Source organism: Xyrauchen texanus, chromosome 45, assembly GCF_025860055.1.
Source record: "Xyrauchen texanus isolate HMW12.3.18 chromosome 45, RBS_HiC_50CHRs, whole genome shotgun sequence".
NCBI lineage: Eukaryota > Metazoa > Chordata > Actinopteri > Cypriniformes > Catostomidae > Xyrauchen > Xyrauchen texanus.
The window spans coordinates 10,104,138-10,117,505 of NC_068320.1; the positions used below are offsets into that span (position 1 = coordinate 10,104,138).

The following is a 13,368-nucleotide window of genomic DNA, read 5'->3' on the forward strand; positions in this document are numbered from 1 at the left end:
AGTCCCGGCTCCATGGACGCGGTGTCCCCGCCTTCAGCGCCACGACTGTTCCCCGGCCGGCCGGTTCAGACGAGTCCAGAGGACGCCAACATCAGACCTCCTCCTCAGTCACGAACCCGCCCCCCGCCGGGTGCGCGGAGCAAGGTAAGTGCTTTGAGTTTATTCTCAGCACCAGAGCCTCGGGACGCCACGTTGCCTCCCGACACCGCGTTACCTGTTCCGCACCGCTGCGAAGCCCGCCGGGTACGTCCAAAAAACCCGTCTCCTTGGTGCCCCTAGCACGGAGTTTGGAGGCGTGGCTTTCACTGCCCAACCCGTCACGCTGGCTGCACCGGACCATTCGACTCGGTTACGCAATTCAGTTTGCCAGGTCTCCGCCCCCCTTCGTGGGCGTACATTTTTCCGCAGTACACGGCCAACATGCCCTCTCCCTGCGCAATGAAATCGCCTCCCTGCTATTAAAGGACGCGATAGAGCCTGTCCCTCCAACCGAAACGAAGAAGGGTTTCTAAAGCCCTTACTTCGTTGTACCCAAGAAAGGCGGCGGCTTACGACCGATCTTGGACCTGCAAGTTTTCAATCGGACCTTGTCCAAACTCCCGTTCAAAATGCTCACCCAGAAACAAATTCTATCTGGCGTCCAGCATCTAGATTGGTTCGCAGCGGTAGACCTGAAGGACGCGTACTTCCACATCTCAATTCGCCCTCGACACCGCCCCTTCCTAAGGTTCGCGTTCGACGGCCAGGCGTATCAGTACAAAGTCCTCCCCTTTGGCCTGTCTTTGTCCCCTCGCGTCTTCACGAAAGTCGCAGAGGCAGCTCTTGCCCCGCTCCGACCTAAGCAGGCCTCTGATGGTTTTGCCACTTAAACTTGACTCCCCTCTCGGGTAGGCGTGGCCTCCGCAGGGTCTTCTCCGCCCTGAATAAGGGCTAAGACCCCCTTTCCTAAATGCGTGTAAGGGCCCCGGCCTTAGTTGCTCTATGCGAGAAACATAGAGAGAAAAGAGGCCCGGCCAGGCTTGGCCCGTTCCCAGGTTGGCGGCCAGTACCTTGTTCCCCTCCAGGGTAAGGATAAGGAATCCTGATGGCTTAAATGGGGCATTGGGGAAGGGTACGTGCAGCCTGATACAGTTGGTCGTCCTGCACGTAAGAATACCTGCTTGCTCCTGTATCAGCGCATTGCACTTTTATAAGTGGACCCCTAGTGTCGCTTCTCTGACACAACGTGGAGAGAGCGACAGAAGGGGAACGTCTAGGTTATGTATGTAACCTCCGTTCCCTGATGGAGGGAACGAGACGTTGTGTCTCCCCTGCCACTTCGCTGAGCCGAGCCGCTGTTGTGGCCTGACCATTTCCGGCTCCTCAGAAAAATCCTGAATGAACTCCCGTATTTGCGCCACTTAAATACCCGTATGTCCGGGGGCGGGACATGCAAATACTGGTTGCCAACTCTCATTGGCCTTTTTTCATAGTCCAGAGGTGAATATCGGCGGTCAAGAGAGGCCCCTAGTGTCGCTTCTCTGACACAACGTCTCGTTCCCTCCATCAGGGAACGGAGGTTACATACGTAACCTAGACGTTGCCATGGGTGCATCTGTCCCCATATATTTCAATACATATTTTTCCATACAGTGAAAGTGAATGGTGATAGAGGCTGGCATTCTTCATCTTCTAACATCTCCATGAAAGTAAGTAATATGGGTTTGGACCAACATGAGGGTGAGTAAAAGATGACAGAATTTTCATTTGTTTAGGAAACTCCCTTTAAGCTACAAAACCTACAGAAATATGGGAACAATGAAAGTTAAATTGTTGTAAAAAAACATGGGCACGACGTCGCTTTTCTTATATGTTCAAGATGTCTCTCACTACCATGTTTTTTTTATATAGTACCATGGTAATCCCATAGTGTAATGAACATGTGCCATAACAACACAGCACTTTTTTGTAAATGTAACTTATTCAAAAACTTGCCGTCAATAATATCAAAGCAAGTGCTTAGGAGAACATGGAGAGCTACTATGACGTCAGGTCTTTCTGCAGATCATTGTCAGTACTTAGCAAGGTGAACAAATTTGAAAAAATAAATATATAAAAAATAATGGCCTAGAGAAGAGTATTTAATACAAAAATCTCAGATGTGCTAGTGGAGGAGAGCACAGAAAAATAAATTAAGGATTGAGTTCTCAGCTGCCACAGTAATGAGGTAAAGCAGGAACACAGAGCTCACTTACACCAGCTAACCAGGCTTAGTGCCAACGCAGTGATTCGTCAGAAAGTCCGAAAGAAAGGAAAAGAGAAATAGGATGTGCTAGGGAAACCAAAACAACACTGAAAGAATAACATAGCCTATTTCAAACTAGACATTCTTGAGATATAACAACCTCAAAAGTCAGTGTTACATGGATTATTAAATATTATTTTTTTTATTATTTTATAATTATTTCATATAAGTTTCTTTTAAAGTTACTTTTATGGCAAGACATGCTTATCTAGACACTTATATAAAATAATAATAAAAAAATATATATTATTATTATTTAAAAACAAATATTATTATTATTTTATAATTATTTTATATAAGTTTATTTTAAAGTTACTTTTATGGCAAGACATGCTTATCTATCCTTAACGGAATACTTTACACAAAAACAACAATTCTGTCATCATTAACTCTAGTGTCACTTAAAACAGACTTTGTTCCGAAGAATACATAAAGAGATATTTTGCAGAATATTCACATTGCCAGGTCAAGATTTTCAGAGAATAACAACTTAGGCCACATCCACTCTAATACGTTTTCATTTCGGTTTGATTTTGATACATTTAGCTCCTTTCATCCAAACAGGAACAGTGTTTTTCTCCACCGAAAAACAGAAACTTCTATCTCCATAACAGCATACTTAGGAAAAACAACGACATTAGGAAACATAGTATTCAAACTTAAATGGATTAGTGTGGTCGTCGCCTTTATTTTGTTCTGTTCCTCACACAAAGCTGTCTTATGGCTTAAGAAGACTTGGAATATAGTGCACAAGTTTAAGTTTTAGGCCTATAGACTGGGGGTTTTCAAACATTTTGATGCCAATGACCCCTAAATATGACCATCCCCTTGTGACAGAACCTCTCTCTAAAGTATAAAAGCAGCTATTTATTTTAATGTTGAAAGACCCATTTTTATTGTATAAGAAAAATTGTGTGATAAAGACAGACAACATGTTGTTTGCAAAATTAAATAAAGTGGCAAGACACTACTATGTGAAACCTTTGGAATGACCTGCATTTATGTATAAATATGTCATCAAATCTGGTTTGATCTTCATCTAAGTTACAATAATGTCCAAGCACATTGTACATATTAAATACATTAACATATTCACAGTGTAGGCTGGAAAAAGTATGTGAGTTGGCAAACCTGGCATCCAATTAATGAAATAAAAACACTCAAACATTTTGAAGTTTGCTGTTCACAAGAAGCATCTGCCGACATGGACCATGCCTTGCAAAAAAGAATTATCAGAAGACCAATGATCAAGAATTGTTGCTCTGCATAATGCTGTAAAGGGATACAAAGTTATCTCAAAGAGATTAGATATTAATCTGTCCACAGTTAGGCAAACTGTCTATAAATGGAGACTATTTAATACTATGGATACTCTCCCTAGAAGTGACCGTCCAGCCAAGATGTCTCAAAGGGCAAACTGTAGAATGTTCAACGAGGTAAAAAAGAGCCCTAGAGTGACAACTAAAGACTTGAAGGAATCATTGGAACAAGTTAACATCTCTGTTTCTGAGTCTATACGGAAAATATATACAAAATATTTTATTCCAAAAGCAGCTTTATAGGGAATATTAACTTTCAACTCAAGCTAGTAAAGGTCAGGCGACAGTGGTGAGGAGAAACTGTTGATAAAATAAAATTAACTCTAATTGATTTAGTCGATTCTGGCCAGTGTTTATAAAGCAGAACGAAATAGTAATAATGTAAAATTTGATTCAAATGATCTTTTTTACTGTTTTTCTGAAATTATCTGTGGTTCCCCTATAGCACTACCTTGTGGCCATCTGGGGCTCCCTGCACCTCAGTTTGAAAATCCCTGGTATGGACTACTTTTATTGTACTTTAGTGGCAATTTGTCATCCTTTTTGTAACTTGACAGCCGCTGGTCACTGTACTAATTTTGTTGAATGAAAACAAGCTGCGTGATCATTCTGCAAAGTTTCTCTTTTTTGTTGCATAGCGTAAAATAAGTCATTAAGATTTGGAACAATATGAGGGTGAGTAAAATTATCATCAAATAAAATCTTTGGGCTGAAATGTGCCTTTAATATTTCCTAATATAAGCTTTTTGTTAACTCCATGTTGCATAGAGCCATTAACAATCAAATGCTGCTCATTTTCTCAATTCAAGCCACCAAACTCTGCAACATCAACCAACATCAAACAGGACCTTACTCCTTGAATGCCAAACCACAAATACAGAGTGTCTCAATGAAAAAATAAAACACTCCTTGAAAGTGTGTCTCTAACTAGAGAACGACCAAGAAAGAGAAAACTGCATAGATAGTGCAAATGGAAGGAAGGAGGGGAGGTCTTGATCAAAGCATGTCTCCTGCACAAGAGAGCTCTCAGCCAAACAAAAGGTCAATGGTACTTTAAGCTGTGAAAATTGGATGCACCCAGTGATGCTATTTTCACTCTATTCCTGTTCTCAACTTTCATGTGACATACAGTCTCAGAGTTACACAATACACACATTAAGGCCTCAGAGCCACTGTAATCAATCGATGGCTTTTGAGAAATGTGCTTCCTCCTTTCTTCACAAGTGGAGGTATAATCATGAGAATACAATCTACTTTCACATAATCACCTCTTCAGACCAGAGAGATATTAGTTTCATAAAGCCATTTTGTCTCACAATGAATACATTCATATACTAGTTCTAAGGTGGCTTTATGAGATTTGTAGTCATCTTTGTAAAACTGGCAAAACTGTATTCAGTTTAAAATGATCCGAATTGATAGGGTGTGTTTGCGTGAGGAACTAGAGCAGATTTATTTTAGGCAGAGAATGCATTTTATGCAGAGAAACTTCCCTTAATTACTTCTGATAGATTAATTTTGCTTCCCGTTTGCCAGGAGCACCAACCTGCCAGACTTAAGCGAAACAGCTTTATTTTCATCATCTTCTCACTGTCTCTTTCAGTTCTTCTCTGGATGCCTGGGCACCCTCCAAGATTTATTCAGTGAACGCAAGTGTTCATTTCAGGAGTTGTCGATCGCGAACGCTTCACAACGTGGCGCAAATACACAAACAAACGCGCACACAATCACTTCTCCTCCTGACACCTGTGAAGCCCATTGTCTCTGACAGGAGAGGAGGACACGCTGCAGATGTTGGGATAGTAATGAAGTGTGCGAGTGGAGACGTCCAGGACATCCATTATAATCATACTCTGCACTTCCCATACTTGGCTCCTCCACACAATTAATGCAGATCAAGTCACATTGGCAAGGATGGAGATAGATAGGTAAATCCAGATGCTGCCGTTTTGTCGTCGCCGTGGAGGGGCCATCATTGGTAAATAACTTAAATCTAAGCCACTATACAGCTTCAGAAGACTTGGAATATAGCCCATGAGCCTTATGTACTACTTTTATAGTGTTTTTACAGTTTGCTTTCTTTGTATGGGAAACTGGAGCATGAAAATTCTTTCAAATGTTCCTTTTACGTTCCAAAGAAGAGAGAAAGTCATATGGGTTTAGAACAACATGAGTGCGAGTAAATAAAATGGAACCTCCACTTTTTAAACTGTTATCCATTGAAAATGTACTGATATGTAGACAATACATGCTTTCACACAACTTACAAGTTAACTTATACCACCCAGGCTTTACTCTGACACAATCCTAATAGAAAGCATAGTGCTTCAAAGATCTAGTCTTAGTTGTGTTTCTTTGTCCGCCAGCAGCTGGTAAACACCTGTGCTCTTCGCATTAAAGAGGAAGACAGCCTCTGCAAGAGTGAGGAAACCATTCCCACAGGGATCAATTTAATGGGGGCATCAGAGACTTGGAGTGAGCTGCAGTGATTTAACGTCTAGAAGAGCCACCTCATTGTTCATTCCACTCAGGGTGAGTAATTAAGACTCATTCATAGCCTCACCTTGACCCCGATGACCTTAGACCAGGAAGGAACTCCACAATTGCACAAGTGGGTTTGCGGCGGAGAGGACTCTTGTTTATACAAACTATTATAGATTCCCACACTCTCACACACACACTGCTCTTCATTTGAAACCGTTTACTCTTTTTAAGTAGTTAAATTCAAAGATGGTAATGCATATATACAAACTGACACACAAACACACTCTCGGGACAGGTGAGTCTATGTTTGTGTGTAGGTCTCTAAGGCAGGGTCGGCTCTGTGGATTGGGCCAAGGATCAGGTCGGCTTTGGAGAGCACTCTGATAATTAAATGATCACGGACACTGTACAACTGCGGCACCATCCGCTTTATTCCTGTGCAAATAATCCAGCTATGGATTGGAATCGGGACCCTCATGCTGGACTGTCAGTGTGACTTTTGGAGTTATATTGGGCCTCTTTCACTAAACATTTTTAAACAGAAATCATGATTCGTCAATAAGTTTGCACTTGAATTAATTAAACATTTACGATAATGTTCCCTAGAAGATTCCCTAGATGCTAAACATTCCTCAAGATTGACGTTCATTGAAGCGTAAGAAAGAGTGGGTCCGAAATATGCATTTTAATGTTTTGCACTGTAATGTAATAATAATAATAGAGAGAGAAGAGAGGAATGGGAGGGGCAGAGAGAGAAGAGAGAGAGAGAGAGAGAGAGAGAGAGAGAGAGAGAGAGAGAGAAATACTCAAAACAAAAGCAGACTGAAGAATGTCGGAAGAATGTCCGAGTCAATGCTTTCCATAATAGGAAAGCATACAGTGTCTAGGGGACTGTCAAGCTTCAAAAAGGATGCATAGCACTATAAAATTAGGGCCCGTACATAGTCAACGCATCGGTACGCGTACGCGTCTGAAAGGCTACGCGTCGCTACGCTTCGGCCGCCATTATGCGTCGATGCGTAGCCAAATGTGTCGTCCTAGTTTTTGATAAGCGACACACCGATGCACGCAATACTATGCGTTGTCGGTGGGGGCGACATTGCAAGTATTGTACATTAACTCCAATCGGGTTGCGGTGATTTTGATGAGTGTCCGGGAGAAAGCGGACGACTTTTGATAGCAATACATCAAATTTTGGTGCCGACATCCTAAAATATTGGAAATGTCTCTCCTCATCCATGCTTCGCATGGGAAACACCAGAGACACAAACTCACCATCCTGATCTCTTTTTTGGTTTAAAGGGCTGAACATACCACCGTCTATCTCTGCGCTGCCTTTGATGCCGCCTATGTAAAATCAGCAATATGCACTCCTCTTCAGTTGCCATTTGACTCTACTAATATCACCAGACTCTACTACCCCCTTTTGCAGGAGCGGTATATTGCATTTCACGCATCGCCCGTGACGTGTGCGTCTGCTTGCGTCCACTGTTTAGACTATGAAAGGGAGCGCGTCGCTCGCTGCTCTCGCGTTGCTCGCGTTGACTATGTAACGGCCCTTATTCCATCTTGTGTGCTTCATTCCAAGTCTTCTGAAGCCTCTCAATAGCTTTGGGTGGGGAAAAGGCTGCAATTTAAGGTGTTAGAATTTTTTTATGAATTTCGGAAGAAAAAGCAATCATTTGGGCTTTTATCAGCTGCAGTATACATGCATTCTCAAACTAACTAAAATGTGAAGCTTTTTGTTCCCTAACAGCATATTTTTCAATAATGTCTTTTCATAATTTTCACCAGCATGGGCGGATGATGTTGAAATCACATGAACAAAATCACCTCTCTGCTTTTTGGCTGACAATATAATTAAGATGCATGTCATGACCTTAATTGCCTGTCAGTCAGAGATTATTACAGCTACCTGGTTAAAGTCCATTCATATAAGCTTAAGTCATCATATCATGAATTGGTTTTCCTCTTTCTCAGAGACTTTTTTGTAAGAAAAGTAAAAAAGTGCATGCACACACACGTGCGCACACACACGCCACACACACACACACACACACACACACACACACACACACACACACACACACACAAACAAACGTACATATACAAAAGGTGATGCATCTGCAAGAGAACACAGCATTTTAGCACTCCCCAGGATCCAGTAATAAGTAAACTAATGACCCAACAACACAGTTGGGCCTTGGTAATACATCATGATGCCTAAACAGATTGCCCTATCCAGCGGCAATGGGACATCAATAGATTCCTTGTAAAATGCAGCAGTCGCACGCGGAAGTGTTTATAATGGGAAAACGTGCTTAAACATGTAAGTGGGTCATTGCGGAAAAGATCAATAAGACTTGGCTTTACTGATTTTAAATACTGCATTTAATGATCTTTGTTTCCATTTGTGGTGTTCAATGTAATAGCACAGCAATTTTTTCAATGTCATTTCCCAATGTTTCAAAATTCATATTTCAGAGTGAGGCGTTTTGTATTCAAGCTGTGGCCTATATCGGTATGTCTGCATGCAAAGCATGTGATTGTTCGCCTATACTGTGAACGACTGCTGTTTATTATGCAGTGTTATGGTATGTGAATGCATGGAAACAGTTGGGTTGGGAGGGGTTTGGGCGTCTCCTGCTGACTCTAAGGCAGATGGTTCTCTGGGTTATTGAGGAAGATCATGTGCTGTGAATCCAAAAGATGCTTTGACACTCACAGCTTTCCATGGACCACAGATCTGGAGTTGATGTAGTTATCTAGAGCCACCAATCTGATTGCGATACAAATACTGAAAACCCCAACTCTGGTGATAATATCATATGGTTTTAATTAGTTCATCAGCAGTACTTACAACACAACATGTCAATTTTTACTATGGGAGGTAAAACATGCTGGATTTGATGAGATATCCCAAGCCAGGCTGCTAAAACACAGCTTCGGCACCTTCAATGCCCACATCACCTTGGAGACACCCTTGAAATGGCATTCTGCAATTAGAAGCATCTAACTCACTGGTGTTAATTAATTCATTGTCAATGACGACAAGTGAGTGCCATGTGGAATCTCCCAAATTAGATTGCTTATGTTCTTCTACAAGAAATCATCTTCTCCAATGGGACCCGAGGAAGTCTCAGTCTCAGACTGCACACCCCTGGACAGCCCAGAGTCAGATACATGTTGCACATAAAAATGGCAATAGATGGCTGAAATGGCCAGCTCCAATCTGATTAGCTGCTTTCTACGTAAAAGAAAAATCAGCAAATTGAACCATACTGTATGCTATTTGTCAAACGTCTGGCTATATGAGACTTTGAGTGATGTGATATCTTGTTTGGTCCTTTTTCTGTGCTGCTAGCTTAATGCAACAACACTAGCAATGTAATAATTCACACTGAGAATGGGAAAGGGAAGAGATACGCATAACAACAACCATGAGCTCTTCTTTTTAACCTCATTGTCTATAATAGCAAGCAGTAAATTGCATTGTTGTCACATCTGTGCAGAAGACCCTGCGGGGACAAATCTGGCGGCGTGAGAGTTCCCTGCCCAGTTGAAGCATCCACCGTTCTCCTTCAAGCTCACGCTCTGCCACTTTGGATATGTCATGACCAATAAGGATGAAAAATTGGACTGTTCACGCCAATCCCACTCGGAGCCCATGCCCGAGACCTTCCCTACTTGCCTAGAGGTGCCGAGCCACCTTATGCTCAAAACAAAATGGCATTTTAACAAGGACTGAATCAAACACAATGTCTCCCCAAATGGCCACTCAGCTTCCTTCACTTGGCACAGCTGCAGAAGGGTGCTAACCTTGCACAAGTATAGAGTTATTAATCACAACCAAGGCCATTACCCAGCTGGTATACGGTATAACAGCATTTAATAATTGTGAAAATGCCAGGCTCATTACCTTCAATTAAAATCCATATGTGTGTGTTTGTATTTTCTTTCAGCCCTCTTATTTTTAAGGATCAACAATAATAAAAAAGAACATTCTGTCATCAACAAACACCCTGATATCAATCAGATCGAATATGGGGGCCTGGATAGCTCAGTGGCAAAGAAGCTGGCTACCACCCCTGGAGTCCACTAGTTAAAATCCCAGGGCATGCTGAGTGACCTAAGCAACCAAATTGGCCTGGTTGCTAGGGAAGGTCGAGTCACATGGGGTAATCTCTTTGTGGTCGCTATAATGTGGTTTGTTTGTATAATGGTGGAGCGAGTGGTGAGTTGAGTGTGGATGCCGCGCTGGGTGGTGGAAGCCTCCACACATGCTATGTCTCCGTGGAAACAAGCTCAACAAGCCACGTGATAAGATGCGCGAGTTGACAGTCTCAGACACAGAGGCAGCTGGGATTCGTCCTCCGCCACCCAGATTGAGACGAGCCACTACACGACCATGAGGACTTAAGCGCATTGGGAATTGGGCATTCCAAATTGGGTGAAAAAGGGGAAAAGATTCACCCCACAAAAAATACAAAAATAAGAACAAATATGGCGGCTACGTCAATAACATAAAACTTCATTGGTTCTCATAATTTCTCATTGCCAAATGTGTGACATAACAATGATGTTTTAAGTGCTCAATTAGTTATTTTATTTCAGAGTGAATAACAACTTTATACTGTTCTGTTCATCGCACAAAGTGATTGTGTCACTTCACAAGACTTGGAATATAGAACACAAGTCGAATCGATTGCATTAACGTTTTTATTTCACAGACCAGAATCATTATTCACTTGCATTATGAAATGAAAAAAATGAAAAAAATAAAAATTGATATTTGGAAAAATGGAAATTCTGTTATTATTTACTTATTGAAATTTCACTACAAACCTGTGACTTTCTTCTGTGGAACACAAAATGTGAAAAAAATAAAATAATAAATATATATATATATATATATATATATATATATATATATATATATATATATTTTTTTCACCTTTTGTGTTCCACAGAAGAAAGTCACAGGTTTGTAGTGAAATTTCAGTAAGTAAATAATAACAGAATTTCTATTTTTCCAATGTATTCCTTTAACATCTTTATAGTCTTACTTCTCTTTGTTTCTTGTTTATGCAGTCTTACAGTGTCCTTGTTGACTGTGGGCTATCCTTGTGCTTATTCAATTCAAAAATTTGAAGGACAACACACTGTGTTCTGAAACAAAATGAGGACCGCACCAATGTTGACATTAAGCGGCTTTGCCAAGGATTGCTACAAAACATTCCTTTATCCTTTATCAATACGAGCTGGATGTTTTTTTTACTCTATTCTTCTCCTGAAGGGTAAAATCCAGCTTAAATGTTAGCTTCCACCTCCCCCCGAGGACTTTTAATATTTTCCCGACGGCTTGACTATCCATATTTCAATGAGGTGTGTTTGTGTCTTCTCCAGCCAGGGAGCTAAATCAATATTGCATTAGTCAAAGTCTTTAACCCATGAAGGGGAAATGTGCAGCTAAGTGACACAAACATTTTCACTCCAGCACCTCCCACATGAATGAAAAGATGCTGCTTAGAAATTGGGTTACAGATTAGTATTTGGCATATTGAATGAGAATGGCAGATTGACAGAGGGAGGGCACAATATATGTATATTATTTGGAGTATGTATTGATTTGTTCAGCGGTGGGGTGGAGTTCTTGGTACGTGTGTCCTGCTCACATGGATGACTAGCATTGTTGGTCAAATCATGCTGGTCTAACCTGGTCTTTGCAGCATGGTGTGCTTTTTTTCTGATTGGTATTTCGATTGGTGTGTGCCATGTGGCTATGTGAGTCAGCAGTACGTGTGTACAGTGTGTTTAGATGGGCGTGTGTGTGTGTACTGTGTTTGGCTGGGTGGCAGGTGATAAAGGCTGAGTGGACAGATAGGGGATGAAAGCCGTGCAGGTGTTCGGCTGTGAATGGACAGGGAACCTCTCCAGCCCCCTGGCATTTCTAATGAAACCAAACGGATGCATGCATGTCTATGTGTGTGTGTACGTCTGGTCTTTGAAGCCACAGGACAAAGACTAACCTTTAACTCAAGGTAGCCTGCTGCTGAATCTGGCTTCAAATGCTGTCTCACTCAAGTCACAGGTAGCACTCTTCTTCTGATCTGAAAACGGAAAGAACAGAGTTCAAGGAATATAATAGGCTAAATAATATAGCTAATTTGTGTCATATTTTTAGATGTGAAAATACTTTCTCTAATACCAGCTCAATATGCAGAGACAAAACCATTCATAGGTCAATTTTTTCCAAAAAAGTCACACTTTCAATATTGCTCTGTTTGTTTGAGTGGCCAGGCCAGTCCAACACAACAACATTAGCTATGTTTCTATCCAAGTTGTGATTTGAATTAATGTGAAAAACATAATATTGCAAAAACAAACAATTTCCATCCCTTGTGTACAAAAGAACACTTCCGGAGAAATTGTAGCAACATGGTTTAGAGCGCACAGACAATAAACTGTAAAGAACTTTGTCTCATGTCTGGGAGCGACCGAGAGTCACACAGTTCTGGGAGCACTATGTGTGTGTGTGTTCCCCCTTTCTTATGTCTTTGCCGTTCAGATCAATAAATATTTTTCAAAAGTGTCAATAAATTTGCTCTTCGGCACCGTTCATGTTTGTATTTTACTATTTGCACTGCAACCTCTCTGCAGGCTTTACATTTCCAATACAATATTATTTAAGGATGACCAGAGCAATATTTCAGATGCAATTATTGGTCCGCTGGTTAGTCCTGTTATTAGCAAGTTATTAAGACAAATTACTTTTCATCTTGTATTCCAAATAAATTCAATAGCAGTTTATTCACTTAATGTGTGTGATGAGGAGGAGGGCGGGGCCATGCCAGGAGGACACAGCCTGGCCATGATTTGAGCTAATCAGCCGGGAGGGGGAAAAGGCGAGCCTGAGGCACCAGTTCTCGAGAGAGAGAGAGAGAGAGAGAGAGAGAGAGAGAGATAGAGAGAGAGAGAGAGCCACATGCAGCCTCAGATGCAAGCATTAAGAAATAACCCATAATGCCAGTGTAATTTCCTCCTGTTGATTTTCCAATCATCTGGGTAATCTTAGTTGCTCAGTGGGGAACGGGGTGTTTGGTATTGACAGGTCGGTTTCACAGCTGACGTTCTGCGTGTTAATTTGCGGGCTGGTTAAATTGCGTAACGTGAAGGTTGAACCTGGATAAAGAGCAGCTGGAAATCTCCACACCACAGGTGCCACCTGTCATTGGGGCATGGGGCTAGACAATGCTGCCTATAGAGTATGTGAACCAGGAT

The 13,368-nt window shown here is 41.6% G+C and overlaps 1 protein-coding gene across 2 annotated transcripts in view; it reads right to left on the reverse strand.

The window, feature by feature from the left end:
- Nucleotides 1-13,368, reverse strand: part of LOC127637683 (synaptotagmin-1-like) — a 278,056-nt gene that overhangs the window by 121,818 nt on the left and 142,870 nt on the right. For both annotated transcript variants that reach the window (XM_052118892.1, XM_052118890.1), the window contains exon 3: nucleotides 12,117-12,197. The gene's annotated coding sequence lies outside the window, so the exon portion shown is untranslated. The remainder of the gene's footprint in view (nucleotides 1-12,116; nucleotides 12,198-13,368) is intronic.